The 15,928-nt window shown below is 41.5% G+C and overlaps 1 pseudogene across 1 annotated transcript in view; it reads right to left on the minus strand.

The window, feature by feature from the left end:
- Positions 1–1,565: 1,565 nt before the first annotated feature.
- The window catches only part of LOC103263844, a 32,839-nt pseudogene continuing 18,476 nt past the window's right edge, over positions 1,566–15,928 (minus strand). Inside the window, exons 4-10 of the transcript XR_002482167.1 lie at positions 15,292–15,454; positions 12,043–12,187; positions 8,568–8,575; positions 8,128–8,316; positions 5,825–6,180; positions 5,016–5,088; positions 1,566–1,908 (exon numbers count right to left, since the gene is read on the minus strand). The product of XR_002482167.1 is annotated as a dimethylaniline monooxygenase [N-oxide-forming] 1-like (transcript). The remainder of the gene's footprint in view (positions 1,909–5,015; positions 5,089–5,824; positions 6,181–8,127; positions 8,317–8,567; positions 8,576–12,042; positions 12,188–15,291; positions 15,455–15,928) is intronic.

The following is a 15,928-nucleotide window of genomic DNA, read 5'->3' on the forward strand; positions in this document are numbered from 1 at the left end:
AAATCCTGACTGTTCTGTGTTGTTCGGTTGCTGTGGATGGTCTGATCATTGACTGCATGTATATTCAGTCCCACTTAGTAGCTACCATTAGGCTCAGGTGCCAGCTGTGTCCTCATGGCTCGCCATTTTGCCTGGGGAGTTTGCCTTGCTTATCTCACCTTGGTACTAAGCTTCCCCACAGCCAGCTTTGTGAGGAGTGCCAAAACGCCAGCTCTGCTTCCTCAGAGAGAAGAGCATTTCCAGGAGTGATCTAGATCGGATCAGCAGGGCAACTTTTCATCATCAGTTTCTTTGTTTTCATTTTAAAGATGTGGGATTCAATTCAGGATTAGGTATACAAATAAACAGTCATTGTACAGGAAAAGCTTGGGGTTGACTTTGGTCCCCATTTCACCTGGTTTGAGATCAAGTACCTTTATTAATGAAGTGTGACCCCTTCCTCCCCTGGCAGTTTCCCACTACTGCCAAACTCTTTCTTGTAATATTAGGATAATTGTTCAGAGTCCACTTATGAGTGAGAACATGTGGTACTTTCATTTTAAGTTTCTATGCCAAGGGGTGAAATAGGTCAGGAGGCAAGGTAGGAAATGGAATAATATTGAGGAATAAACAGACCAAACCCATGTGGAGATGCAGCCCTCTGCTTACCTACAGAGCTCACTCCTGTCTGACTCCCTAGTTCCTGAATCCCCTCACATTCAACCTGTGGCCCTCTCTGTGGGGTGAACTTGCCAACCAAGCACACCAATGAGGCAAAGTGAAGGCCAACCTCTCCTGGCCAGGTTACATCGTCATTGGATGCGATCGTGAGATGGGATGGGTCTAGTTCGGTCACAAACTGCTTTTGACACGGGGTTAGCTTTTGCTGCTCTTTTTCTTTCCTTTTTTCCTCCCTATTTTCTCTTTCTGAAAAGATTCTTGGCTGTGTTATTTTCTAGTGTATTCCAATGGAGTCTGATTGGTTCTGGTTGACCTTTTAAGAGGCGGCACTCCATTTGCCTCTAGCAGTGTTATGAAGGTGGGTCCCTGCAGGCGATCTTCTCCCCTTGGCTGTGGGAGGCCAGTTCTCACAGTCCAGGGGGCTAGTTGTTTTCTATGAAGTAGATCTCATTTGGGTCTTTGGCATGCTTGCTGGAGTACTAGCTTTTTTAAATAGGGTGTGATCCCAGGGGATGAGCAGGCAGATATATTCCTTTGGAAACTCTCAGACTGACTTGCTGAATGCCTTATCCTTTTATGAGCTTTATTCATAGACTCTCTCTTCTTTCTTTCCCCAACCCTTAAAAAGAGAACAAAAGACCACTTGAAACAATCAGTTTCTAGGTTTCTTTTTTCTTTTTCTTTTTAATCAGCCAGTTCTGTAAGAGAACCATTTTAGTTCAGCCCAACCTTTGTGAAACAGGAGGTTTTAGTTAAGACCTATGAAAATGGGGCAGCCAGGGAAGGGAGGGGTGGCCTTCACTGTCTGGATATGGCTTACAGCTGTGAAGGCATTGCTGCTGAAATAGAGGCATCAGGACATTGAAAATCCACTCTCTACATCTGCCATTTATCAAATCACTTACTTATAGGAAAATCAGGAAAATAGCCACCAGCAAAGTCAGAAAGTTGAAGAGTTTAAATACACTTGCAAAGGGAGATGGGGATTCTTGGACAACTCAAGTTTTGGTGACCTTGAATGTTCAGTCCCACTGAGTCATGATGGCTTTTCTGGCTCCTTCCCATTTCCCTGGACCAATCAGGTGGAATTGGTATGGTGAGCACAGGCCAAAGAAGATGGTCAGAGCCAGGCGTGGATCCGTCAGTAGCATGGAGAACAGGTTGGGTTTTGTGTTGATATATGTCAGGAGTTCATCTATGTATATGACATAATCTGATTGTAAAGCCTTGCAGTAGTGTAAGTCAAACCTTAATGAGAGAAAGATTGGGAGGGGGGAAAGGAACAACAACAAAATAAAATAAGGATAATTTTAGGACAAAGTACCCAAAACAAACAAATGCTGCTGCAACATTTGGAATGGTTTCTGGGTTTTCCCCTCTGTGCCCAGAGCTACCCTATGGTCTCAAGCTATTTCTCAAATAAAAGATTGATACAGAGACCCGCTAATGTCTGTCCATATTGCCACAACCCCTAGAGAAGGGCATGGCAAGGGTTCAACTGCTCCTGCACATTCCTGAACATATTATTGAGAGTCTATGAACTTCCAGTAAGTAGCTTCAGGGAATTCCTTGCAGCCTGCTCCAAAGATGTAAATCCCTATTTACTCCCTTTCTTAGCAGTCATGGGTTTGAACGTTTGTAAGATTTGTGATTTGCATTATTTTGCATCAGTGTAATTGCAAGTCTTGTGATTTGTATAACTTTTGTAATGCATGATGTCTCAGGCCTTTTAAACTTCCTGTACTATAAATATAAACTTAAGTTGTATACAATGCTCTGCTGGTCACAAGGCTAATTTATAGGTACTGACAACTCTAGACTATAAAAGTGAACTGCGAAACCCGAAGGGTAGTATCATTTTAGAAAGACCTCGAGTCTGGCTCTGTTCCCTGGATTCAAGTTCAGAAATAAACTTCTTCCTACCAGTTCCATGCCCTTTTGATTCATTGGTATCAAGGGAGAGCAGCTGAGTGTTTTGTTACCATAACAAAATGAGCCCCTTAAGAAGATATTTTATACATCCGGCTTTTAATTGGTGCTCCGAATGCTCATGATACACCTAGTATTTCTTTAGTTCTTTTGTGAAATGATTAGCAATTTCTAGAATAAAATATGTTCTGCAATTTAAAGATATTTCTAAAATCCAGTTATTATTGGATTTGTATAATGTGAAAAGCCACAAAAAATCCATAGGGTGAAATTCCCTGTGATGCTGGTGTTAGGCCTGAAACTGGTTGACTGACCTGTGTAACAGGAAGGCTTTACATTGTATAGTAATTCTAGCTGACTGTCTCTTATGCTGGAGTTCCATACTGGAGATCAGGTCATATCCCAGGTTGAGAAACATCTAAAATGCTTTCATTGTTTTGGAATTTGGAACTTTAAGAAGGAAAGGTCAACATGTGAAGTTTGGGAATGTATATGAATGACAGAAATGACAGATGACACAGTCCTTAAATGCAGCGCTTTTAAAACATTTTTTTTCCCTGCCACAGAACCTTTTTTAAAGTGGAAATGTATATCAAAGCCCAAAACAACTAAGCAGGTAAAACAGTAAAGTGGATAAAATCAGAAGTGTGTTGGTTGGACTGGGAGCGAGAGTGGAGGGCCAAGACCCTTCTCCACAAACCATCTGCTTTGCATTGTCCCTGCCCTGGAGCAGGAGCCACAGAGCAGAGCAGCATGCAAGCCTCTTCTATAGAGAAATGGTTAGCAAACGTACTCTGAAGGACAGATGGTTAATGTCTTAGGTGCTGAGGGCAGCATTACAGTTTCCATCTCAGTTACTCACCTTTGCTCTTGTACCATGACATGCCATTGGCATTATGCACATGAATGAGTGTGGCTGTGTTCTAGTCCAACTTTACTTATGGCCAATGTGATTTAAATTACATATGACTTTCACATCTCACAAAATCTTCTCCCCTCCCCAGCCATTTAAAAATAAGAAGCAAAAGCAGCAATCTGAATAAAAACAATCATGCTAATAAAGATGTGTTGGATGGATAAATGAGCAGACACATCCGGTGTCAGAGTGGATAACCCCAAATGTTTGCCTGCTGATTATGGAGAAGGTATGGAACAGTGTACTTGGCAGATGAGGATCTATTATATGGCCCTTGGTTTGGAATGCAAAGCCCCTGTGATGTGAGATAACCATGGTCAGAAGTTGAGGCAGGGTATTCAGTGTAGGTTAGGCATAGATAAGTTTCTTATAAGCAGTTTTAGAATAGAGGAAGCGTTCAGACGTTTTTCCTTATCACATCATTATTGACTACCCTGTGGCCTGGAATGTGGACTTGTCAATCCACCCCACACCCTCAATTCATCAAAGAAAAGTCCTTCAAGGTATAGAAATGGTAACCAGCCCACCTTCATGGTTTAACATAATAATCACTAAATGTCTGTGCTCCTGTTTGGGAGAAAGCCACCCTTTAGGTGGAGAGAAGGTAAACTCTCAGGAGCAGATATCTGAAGCCCATTCTCTTTAGCATGGTGATTATGGTGTCGCTAGATCAAGCTAACCCTTTCTCTATAGGACAGGCTTCCATTCTGCTCTGTGGCTCCTGCTCTGGGACAGGGACAATGCAAAGCAGGTGGCTTGTGGAGAAGGGTCTTGGCCTTCCACTCTCGCTCCCAGTCCAGCCAACACATTTCTGGTTTTATCCACTTTACTGTTTTGCCTGCTTCATTGTTTTGAACTTTGATATACATTTACACTTTTAAAAAAGGTTCTGTGGCAGGAAAAAGAAATGTTTTAAAATTGCTGCACTTAAGGTACATGTTATCTATCATTTCTCTCATCCATATTTATTCCCAAACTTCATATGTTGGCTTTTCCTTGTTAAAATTCCAACTTTCCAAAGAATGAAAGCAAAAGCACAGTCTTTCTTCAAGATGCCCACACATGCCTTAGCATGTTTCTCTCTTTCTCTCTCTCTCTAATAAATTCTGTTTTAAAACTATATTGGCTGCTCTGAAATTCTTTTTAGTAGCGAGTCAAAGAACTCACGAGCATTGGGCTGTGCCCCAGTCAGCTACAAAGCAATGATTCTGGGGACATTCAGACTTCTCAGTCTTCCTTTCTTTCCTCTCTTCTTAAATAGGCTCTCCTAGTATTTTTCTCTAAGTCTTGGATGCTTCTTTCTTCAATGTGACTCTTTTTTTCCTCCTCCTCCTCCTCCTCCTTCTTCTTTTTTTTTAGTGAGGAAGCAGGATTTATTGAGAGGACAGAAAAGTTCCCACAGTGGGAGGGGACCCAAAGGGGTTGTCTGTCAATGTGACTCTTAACTCTCTGCTATGGTTTTATCAACTTCAGTCATAATTCAAGAAGGATATATAAGTGGTTAACTTACCCACTGTGCTTGTTTTCTTTCCTTACAATAACTTCCTCTATCATGACACTTGGTGGTGGTAACTTATTCACACGTATAAGATAAAAAACAACAAAAAAAGCAATTAAACTTTAGGTCTAGCTGTTTACTTATGGATAAAGACACTTTGCTACTGCTTTCCTTTCATTTCTATCACCCAGCTACTCATCTATTCTTCTGGCAAAACTTGAGTGGCCTGAGCTGACTGGTGGTATGCTCTTGGCAATAGTGCCATCAGCTGAAAAGATAAACGTCTGGTCATCTCCCTGGTTGTTTGGTGCCTCAGAACCTCACAACTGGTTTGACTGAATTTTGTCATTCCATTGCTTGAATTTTAATTGAACCAGCTGATTCAGTCAACTGGCAGAACTGTTAACTGTTATTTTGTCTTAGTCAAAATAACAGGTTGTAGGGCACAGTGGCGCACACCTGTAGTTCCAGCTACTTGGGAGACTGAGGCAGGGAGGATTGCTTGAGGCCAGGAGTTTGAGGCTGCAGTATGCCATGAATGAATTTGTGAATAGCCACTGCACCCTAGCCTGAACAACACGAGACTCTATATTAAAAAAAAAGAAAAAGAAAAGAAAAAAAAAATCAGGTAGGCACAGCTTATATTTTTGACCTCTGATTTATCATTTATGCTGGTAATGGTATCATTATGATAGCATAATTCAGTGAACAACAGAATGGGCTCTGTTGTTTTAAGTGGGAACTAAGTCTCAAAATTTCCAGTATCCAGAAATCACATGGCAAACCAAAAGCGCACGCCGCACCATTTCTCATACACGCACCTTTCAGGACTCGAGCAGCTCATCAAGCTTGTGTTTCTCCTTTGGGTATCATGGAGGCCAAGGCTTTGATGAGGCCAATGACAGCCAGGGTTGGCTTCTGCAGATGGGCGGGGAAGACATACTTGTACGGCGAGGCCTGGCCATCCTCAACTTTCACTACAGACTCATCCAGGAAGGGGAAAGCAAAGGTGTATCCAGTGGCGAAGATAATGATATCAATGGACTCCTCCTTTGGAGTGTTTTTAAATATGACAGTGTACTCCTTCACCTCCTTTATGTTTGACCTGATGGACACTTTCCCAGTGATGATACGGCCTGGGAGCTCGTCATTTAGCACAAACTCTTTCAGCTGAATCCTAAACAAAAGCATGAACAAGGTTGAGATCTGGTGGTAAACAGTATGACCATTCCTCCCTCCTCCTCACTTTCCTGTCTTCATTCCAGGGCCCTCTAACTGGTGGACAAAAACTGCGAGTCTTGGGGTAAGTTACTTCTGTGGAAGAAGTTCATGAATGTTCAAGAAGGATTTAAAATATGTGTGCCATTTACGAGAATTTGAAAGCATGGGCAGAGGCCAGGGCTTCCTCTAGTTCTGTTTCTCTTGATGATCTTCAGCATTCAACCGTCCCTGTCAAGCTGGAGAAAGCTGAACACGGAGGGGCTACCAGGAAAACCAGGGACTTCTCCATCTGGTGAGAACTGCTGACAGCTCTGTCTAGTCCCTCTTTCTGGGAGGTAGTTGTATAGGAAAAACATGCATGTGTTTGAAGGAACAAGCACAGAACCAGCTTTTTCTGGCTATACTATTGAGATCACAAGACAGTTTGCGAGTTGAGTCATTTTGGGCTGTGGTAAATGTGCAGGGAGAGATCATGTGGGAAAGTGGACACAACCCTGGAGCAGGAGATGGGAAGAGTGGTTTCTTATTCAGATGTCCATACTTAACAGAACTTAGATGAGTCATAAAGTCCCTTAGTCTCTATGGGCTTTTTCCTGTTCATCTATAAAATAAGGATGTTAATACTTGCCATCCTCAGTTTGCTGGGCAGGACAAAGAGCATATGAAATAGTATATACGCAAAAAACTTTGGAAATGGTAAAGGAAGAAAGAAATCTGAGAGAGAAAGGACTTTAATTCATTGGACTCCTTCCACGTGTTTTAAGCTTTATGGGATTAAACCGAATTCCTTAGATTCATAAGCCACCATCCAGGCTAGATAAAATTATGGTAGCAGAAGCTCTGCTGGAAAGAGTCAAAGCCTTGAGAGGCCTGGAGGGAGGAGTCAAAAGAGTATAGATAAAACACAAGGAAGGAAAAAGGGAGACAATAAAGAGAGGATCAAGAAGAAAGCACAAGTTCATGTCGCTCTATGGGGACTAGGATGCCAGCCAATCCCTCCTGGACCAGAGTGAGATCTGGAGGGAGCGCAGGTGAGTCTCCAGGCTGCAATGCCACCTCATAATAGATTTTCACTGTATATAAACTTAATGAATTAAGAGATGACACTTTTGGCTCTTGTTAATGGGATAAGTCACAGTTACAACTGAAAGGACAGACTGAGGTCAAGGTTGTCTTGACAAGGACACTGCCATTAGAGAGATGGAGAAGGGCAACTGTGGCGTTCCGTTTTTCCCACACAATGAAGCATGTTGCTTTTGTCAACAAGGTCATAGACAAATCATTCTCTTTTGTTTGCTATAACTGAGGTTCAAGTAAGTTGTCCAGGTCATAAAACTCTCTTACTCCCAATGAGCTTGGACAAGTGACTGAAGTTTACTAAGCCTCAGTTTCCTCATAATAGAAGGATGATTATCATAATACTTACCTTAAAGGGTTGTTGACAGGGTAGATTACATAATTTTGGTTTTTTTTTTTTTTTTTTTTGAGTTGGAGTCTCACTCTGTCGCCCAGACTGGAGTGCAGTGGCCGCTCCCGGCCACCGCAGCCTCGCCTGCTGGGCTCCGGCGATCCTTCCGCCTCAGCCTTCCGAGTAGCCAGAATTATAGGCATGCGCTACCACGCCCGGCTGATTTTTTGATTTATTGTAGAGATGAGGTCTCGCTGCCCAGGCGGGTCTCGAACCCGCGGGCTCAGGCAATCCACTCACCTCAGCCTCCCAAAGGCGCGGGACATAATTTTACTTAAAGCACTTAAGAACAGTTAGCTATGACTCAAGTACCTTTGTATCAAGTGTTCTTTCACAGTGAACCATGTCGCTGTGTTAGTGTCTGGTTTGTATATGTCACTGAAAAGATCAAGGCACCTTCTTCCTAATAGCCCTTGGCAGACACATTATATTCACCTGTCTTCTGGTGCTATGCTGTAATTTGCATAATCAAACCAGTTGTTCATCTTTCTCGCCATCAACCAAGTCACAGTTGGAGTTGGGAGGAAATTTCTGAACATGTTGTGAAATCGTGTCATGAACACCATGTCCCATGGGTACCCTGAGTCAAAGACTCTGCTGATCACGCATGCCCCTCCAGTGGTGCTGGGGAACACTTGGAAGCAATCAGAAAGATCTCTCAGTTTGACACAGTGAACAGAGCTGGTCCTGTTGGAAATTCTAGAAGTGTCACGAACTGAGAGTCACTGAAAAGTCTGCCACTCTCAGAATACATCCCTGACAAGATAGCTTTCATTCTAACTCTTGTTTTAAAGTTATTCTTTTGAGATGATGGTTTGAGTATCCAGAGTATTAAAATGCTTTAGAACACATTACTAAACATTTATCTTCCAGACTTGAGATACTATGGCGGTAGGAGCTTAAAGTCTCCTGCAAGAAGACAATGAACAAGCATTTGTTACTTTGTATAGTAACTAGAATTGTAGGGAACAGAACAGGGCATGGCTCCAAGTGGGAGGCATCTACAAAGGGCTTCAGCACAAACCATGGGTTTAACTGACAGTAAAACTGAAAACTTGTGGCTCATGCCTGTAATCCCAGTACTTTGGGAGGCCTAGACCAGAGGATTGCCTGAGCCCAGGAGTTCGTGGGCAACGTAGTGAGAGCTCATCTCTGCAAAAATCAACGTGAATAGCAGGTCGTGGTGGCGTGTGCCTGTAGTCTCAGGTACTCAGGATGTTGAGGGGGAAGGATCGCTTGAGCCTAAGGAGGTTGAGGCTGCTGTGAGCCGTGGTTGTCATGCCACTGCAATCCATGCTGGGTGACAGAGTGAGACCTGGACTCAAAAAACAAAACAAAGTAACCAAAAAACCTACAATTTGCTTTAGTGGATTTTTTAAAAAAAAAACATGGTCTGGCTGTTTGAGTTTACCACCTGTCTGAATTCACTAAGTTACACAATAAGAAGCTTCCTGTACAACAGTTTTTTTAAAAAAGAAAATTAATTAGCCTGTTGCTTTTCTGATGTGACACAACTGATTTAACACATTGTTTTCCCCCACAAAACTGGGATATGGTGGCCACTGCCCCAGTGTCAGTGCCATATATATAAAATGAGGTCTCATTCTGTCATCCAGGTTGGAGTGATCTCGGCTCACTGCAGCCTCAACCTTCTGGGCTTAAGCAATTCTTCTGCCTCAGTCTCCCGCCTCAGTCTTCCAAGTAGTGGGGACTACAGGCGCACACCACGCCAGCCTAATTTTTGGTTTTTTTGTAGAGATAAGGTCTCACTATGTTGCCCAGGTTGGTCTTGAACTCCTGGATTCAAGCAGTTCTCTTGCCTTGGACTCCCGAAATGCTGGGATTACAGTTATGAGCCATCATGCCCGATCTGTTACAGATTTTGTTTGGCCTTATGATGCAGTGGAGCAGGATATAAAATGCTGAAAATGTGACGGCCAGAACTACAGACACATTAGTTGTTCTGACATGAGATATTTGCACTGACCTGTCTCTCTGTGTCATGATGCAAAATTGGACCTGACCTTTGGGTAGATATAAGTCATGTTCTAAGTCATGGGGATATATACATGGCCTTCTTGATATATACATGGCAAGATGTGTGCTAAAGCACATTTTCTGACTGAAAAATTTCCCAAGTGATTAGAGAGATGAAAATACGACTGTTTTACCCACATGTGGTGGTCATAGTGTGTGAGTCTGTTATTATTTGTTTCAGGACCTCCTTTCTCTTCGATGATGCCACCAAATTGCTAGGTTTCTTCAAATCAATTAATCAATTTATAAATAGATGACTCAATCAAGTTTTTTTTTTCAAAATTCCAGAAGGAAATATCAAAGTTACATGTCCCTAATCTTTTTTTTCCCAAAGCTATTTTCACTCTTTCAACTATTGGTTTAATTATTTACATTCACTTATTTGCTAGCTGTTTTTCCCACAACTATTTGCTCCATGACAGTGGGGATCTTGTTTTGTGGTTGTATATATTCGGTGCCTGACACAATATTCAGCACTTCAAAAGCCAACAATGAATACATGTTAGTTAGCTGACTGGCTTTCAGTGATTTTATAGCATAGTTGGAAAGAAGATACATAGTATAAAATGTAATTAGTGGTACTGAAAATTAAAATGTGCCAACTGAGGAGTGCAACATGCAATAGTACATACATACAGAATAGGGAGAGATCACTTTGTGTGGGGTGAGATATCTGGGAATGTGGAAGTAGATTGTAGCAGGAAAGAAAAGGGTTCTGCAGAGTGAGAAAAACAGGGTGAGCAAAGCGGTGACAGACACTGGCACAGGAAATAGCTGTGGGGCACCTACTTGGCATGCAGGAAATAGTAGGGGGGTAAACATTAAAATGGCAGATTTGAGCAAGATTACAGATAATGCTATGGTGCAGAGCTGTTACATTTGCAGTTTATTTATTTATTTTTCAGGTAAGGGAAGTTATTAGAGGTTTCTCATCATGAGAGTGTCATAATGAGAGCAGGTTTGTCCAAGGAATTGTTTGTTGGAGGTTGGGGTCTGGATGACTTGTCATGAGTGGGTGGATGGATATGGGCAGGGGTACAAGGGATTCAGGGTGGAGTCAAAATCCTGAAAAGCCTGGAGGCAGGAGGTAGAAGAGGACAGTTAGGAGCATGGGATCTGAGTCAAAGAGACATGGGTTTGAGGTTTGGCTGTACCTGCTGCTAGTGGTGTGACTTTAGGCAGTTTCTGTAACCTCTCTAAGCCTTGGTTCCTTATCTACAATCAGGAATACTAATAGGACCTACTTCAGTTGTTGTTGTTGTTGTGTTTTGAATTGAGACTTCACTCTGTTGTTCAGGCTGCAGTGCAGTAGCGTAATCACAGCTCACCATAGCCTCGACCTCCTGGCCTCAGGCGGTCCTTCCATCTCAGCCTCCTGAGTAGCTGGGACTACAGGCATGCACCACCATACTCAGTTAATTTAAAAAATTTTATTTGTGGAGATGAGATCTCGCTATGTTGCCTAGACTGGTTTTGAACTCCTGGGCTCAAGCAATCCTCCTTCCTTGGCCTCCCAAAGTGCTAGGATTACATCACACCCAGTCAGTTGGTTTTGTTTTGTTTTGTTTTGTTTTTTTGAGTTGGAGTCTCACTCTGTCACCCAGACTGGAGTGCAGTGGCACGCTCCCGGCCACCACAGGCTCGATCTGCTGGGCTCCTGTGATCCTTCCACCTCAGCATTCCAAGAAGCTGGAACTACAGGCGTGCTCTACCATGCCCGGCTAATTTTTGATTTTATTGTAGAATGAGGTCTCGCCAAGTTGCCCAGGCAGGTCTCGAACCCGCAGGCTCAGGCAATCCATTCACTTCAGCCTCCCAAAGTGCTGGGATTACAGGCTGAGCCACCGAGCCCGGCTCAGTTGGTTGTTTTGATGATTGGTTGAAGTTATGCAGTAAAAAGCCTTAGGTGCAGTGCTTGTCACAGTAACCCTAATAAATATGAATTTTTCTACAATTTTTATTTTGAGGACAATGCAGTAGCTTTGGTGTGAGGTGGTGTGAACCTCCTGAAGGTGGTGGCAAGTAATAGGAAAGAAAGAGGCAGATAAGAGAAAATAAAAACTGGCAGAATTTATGGAGCTGAGTAAAGAAAATATATCATGCAGATCTAGTTGGATGACTGGGAAGATGAAAGAAAAGACGACAGAGAAGTTGGATTTGGAGGAAAGATAACAATTGGAATTCATATTAAAATTTATGAATATTCAATAAAAAAGAAATGTTTTGACAATCTGTTGTGTGTGTGGTAGGCATTTCTGTTTTTTAACATTTATCATGTTGTCAAATACCATTTGTTTGAGGCACCATCCTAACTACCTTTTTTGCCTGATGGCTGGTCTCCACAGCAATGTCTCTGGCAGAATTTCCCATTCCAACCACCAGGACTCTCTTGTCCTTAAATATATCTGGATGCTTATTTGTCGGCTATGAAAGTACTGGCCTTTAAAGGCACTTATACCTGTAGAAAAAAAGAGAAGTCAAATAGAGAATTTACAGTATCAGGGAATGAAACATTAAATGTTTCAGTTGATGACATCCTTTTGACAGATGATTTAAGTTGTTTCTACTAGCATTCTCAAGTTTGAGGAAATCTGAAATATTAATACATGATTTTATAAGACATTAGCAGGTAATTATTTATTGAATGGGGTAATTACTCCATCTCCCTAGATAGACTTCCAGTTTTACTTACCAGATGATTAACTACTAAGCTGAAATATTGTGGCATGAAGACATATTTAGCAACTGTATAAAAAGTCACTAACATTTTAAAGGTTGATAGAAGTCAATGGAACAATAATATCCTATTTAGTACAAGCTTCTCACACTCAAGGAGCAAAAAACAAAGAAGTTTAAGGGAATTGTGAGTCAGTGACGCTATTCAGCAACTTTTTGGCCATCTGCTATGTGTGTGCCATGGTGCTAGATGACGTGGAGAGAATGAGATAAATGAAATATTGTCTCCATTCACAAAGATTGATATGAGCTGGGGAAGTTCACTGACAGGTTTACCTTGGTGCCTGACTGAAACTCAGACTGGGTTTGCTGAGTTGGCCGGAGTTGACCCAGAGAAAAGGGATTATGTTAGTTACACCAGGATTCAATCTACTGTGCTAACTAGATAGCACATCGCAGGCAGTGATGCCAAATTTCACTGAAACATCAAACATGAATGGAGAGTGTTTGAAAATACCCTCAAGGCCATGGTGCACAAGTACTAGGAACTAAGCAAGGAACTTGTTTTTCTCTAGACAAAGTGCTGAGACTTCTAGATTTGCAGAATAGAGTGTGGCCTTGCCAAGGTCTGATGGCACTTTAGCTCGCCTTGAATCAACAGAAATTGAACATGAGTCTTAGTAAAAACCTAGCCACAATTCAAAATATTTAGAATGTAGTAAGGATGCAACCAAATTCAGATATTAACTCAGCATGGGAACCCAGGATAGAACAGAAAAAAGAGAGAAGAAAAGAGAGGGAAGAGAGAGAGATGGAAAGGCTTAAGGAGAATCACACATTATCTCTGGATCTGGTGTTATTTTAGATTTTCTTTTGATTAGGCTGCTTTGGGTCACAAATGGACAAAAATGACACTCTGTGGCTATGTCTCTTATTAGATGTATACTTTCCCCTCTTATTTCACAGGAGGACAAAGAATGAACTTCCATTAGGTGAATGTGACTGTGTTAATAAACACTAAAGACCAGAATGTATGTTCCTGAATGAAAAAAAATTAGTCATCTTGGGAAATTATACATTTATCCAGTGATACCTATTATTTTACTAAGACTTTTAGAGACACCTCCTTTAGAATTGCTTCTAGAGCTTGCGACATATTTTTGTATAACTTAGATGAATTTGAATTTTTGTGACAGCACCCATCCACATACTCCTAGTGTGTGCAGACTAAACAAGTCTATTGCAAGACGAGGAGGAAGATGGAGTGGTTGGGAGAACTCCTTTTCAAGTCTAAAATCACAGAATTTTAGAGTTCAGAGACTTCTTAAAATTTATTTAGCCAGGGATTTCAAATTGTTAGCGGCTGGTATGACAGATTTTAAGAAATTTTGAAGAACTCTTCTTGCTTGATTTGTGATGCATCCCATTGAGCAAAGTGATTCAAGTTCCTCAATTTGTGGGTGAAAAGACAGAGGCTTAGAAAGATTAAGTGGGAGATCAAGATTATAAACTGGGCAGTTCATGCATCCTGGGTCTCACGCTCATCTATGCAAACTGAGTCATTGACTCAGTTGCTTTCAGGGTTTCCTTTATCTTAATCTGACATGACTTGTCTAACTTCTGGGAGACAGATGCAGGTCCATGGGAAGTATGTGAGTTTACTGTAAGATGAGGATTGATATCACTCCACATCATATGTATACAGTGATTTCCTCACTGGACTCCATAAAACTCTTTTCATTCCTCCAGTACAGGCTACATGTTTTCTTATCTACCTCTATATTCTTAGCACCTAGTGATATACTGTAAGTGCTGAGTGAGTACAGTTTACTCCCTATGCCAAGGAACTTTCTGGATTCTTGGAGTGACCAAGCACTTCTTCCTTGGAGTTTAGAGTGGATGGCAGCTCAGGGCTTTGCTCTGCAGCCAACAACTGACAAAGGGTTTGGGTTGTCTTGTGTGAAGATAAGAGTCTGCCACTGAATGTGTGCCAGCAGAGGTCATCAAGTCCCTCAGAGTTGTTGGAGAGTTATTTCCTGCATTGGGAAGAAGACTAAACGTGGTTCTTTCCAATTTAATGATTCCATTCTATGACAGTTTTCAGGATATGCTTTATCCTAATTGGACCTGATTTGAGTGACCTTAGGGGCAGATTCAGGACAATCGAAGGCACGTGCATCTATTGGCAGACCTTGGGATTACTCCTGGCCATCTCTAGATGACAGAGAAAAATTTCTTCATGTTTTAACTTTTTGAATACTCACTGAAGATGAAATAAACCAAACCACTGCATTGTCTATTATATTGAATTGAAATCCATTTAAAAGTTAGCATAGATGAACATGAATCATGGTTGCAAAGGCCAGATAAAGAAACTGAGACCCAAAGATGACTTAACTTGCCTCCCAAGACTAATCTCCCTGCTTTCTATTGACCCAGTACCATAAGCCTCTGATCTAGCTAATTGCTGTTACTCATATAAAACAGATAAATGGAAAAAAATTGAATTATTTTCTCCTTTTATTCACAGTTGACCTTTGCAGTCCCTAAGCTCATTTTGGGCAATGTGCAGCTGTTACTGAAGCTAGCAATGTTTCTAAGCATCCCATGTCCTGGAGCACATTCTGGATGCTGCCAGTCACTTAAGGAGGGACTCTGAAGCTCAGTGAAGCATAAAATTGCTTCCTAAGTTATTCATTTTGCTCTTCTCTACTCACAAATTGTTTGGAACAAATGAAAACTAAAAACTGGCTACAGAGGGCTAGTTAGAAAACAACTCTTGTTACTTCACAATGAATTATTTAATGGAACAACCATAGAAATTCACTCCTAGATCAAGATGGCTCCCATGAAGAAACTTAAGGTTAGTTGGAGAAAATGCTGTACCTGGGAAGGAATCCAGTGGTAGATAAGGGTCAGTAAGAAAACCAGTACAGACCATGACAGTGTCAAAGATGGCAGATTCTTGCTTCCCCTCCTGGAGAGTGACCATCTTCCATTGGCCAGAGACAGCAAAATCTGGGCATTTTGTTACACTGCAGACTCTGGTCTGAAAAAAAGAGTCACAGACAGGATTATCAGTTGTCTCGTTTTCATTAAGGACTTACTGGTTGATGTACTAGTTGATATTTCAACAATTGTAGAACACAGACTAAACGTAATTAATAAGCATAACCCTAGAACCCTAATCAGATGATCAGGCTAGTCATGATTTAATGGATGGAAGTATCCTAAGCTTGGAGGGGTACCTAACAGAAGTGTTGACATCCAAAGGTTTGAAGTCATTTGCTCAACTGTTCACAGCAAGTGATAGAACCAGGATATAACCTAGATTTCTGATGTCTTTCTCATTATTCTTTCCATTATGCAACCTTATTTCTCACAGGGCTGTCTCTTTAACATTGGTTCATTTAGTAGAGATGTGGATACTACACATTTGAAAACATGAGCTGATCCCAAGTGTCTTAGCTTGTGAGGTTTTGTAAAATATGTTACTGAAGTTTTCCAGAACTAGAGAGGTATT

The sequence above is a fragment of the Carlito syrichta genome, unplaced genomic scaffold (genome assembly GCF_000164805.1).
Source record: "Carlito syrichta isolate Samal-C Ts95f unplaced genomic scaffold, Tarsius_syrichta-2.0.1 Scaffold305295, whole genome shotgun sequence".
In the NCBI taxonomy this organism is placed as follows: Eukaryota; Metazoa; Chordata; class Mammalia; order Primates; family Tarsiidae; genus Carlito; species Carlito syrichta.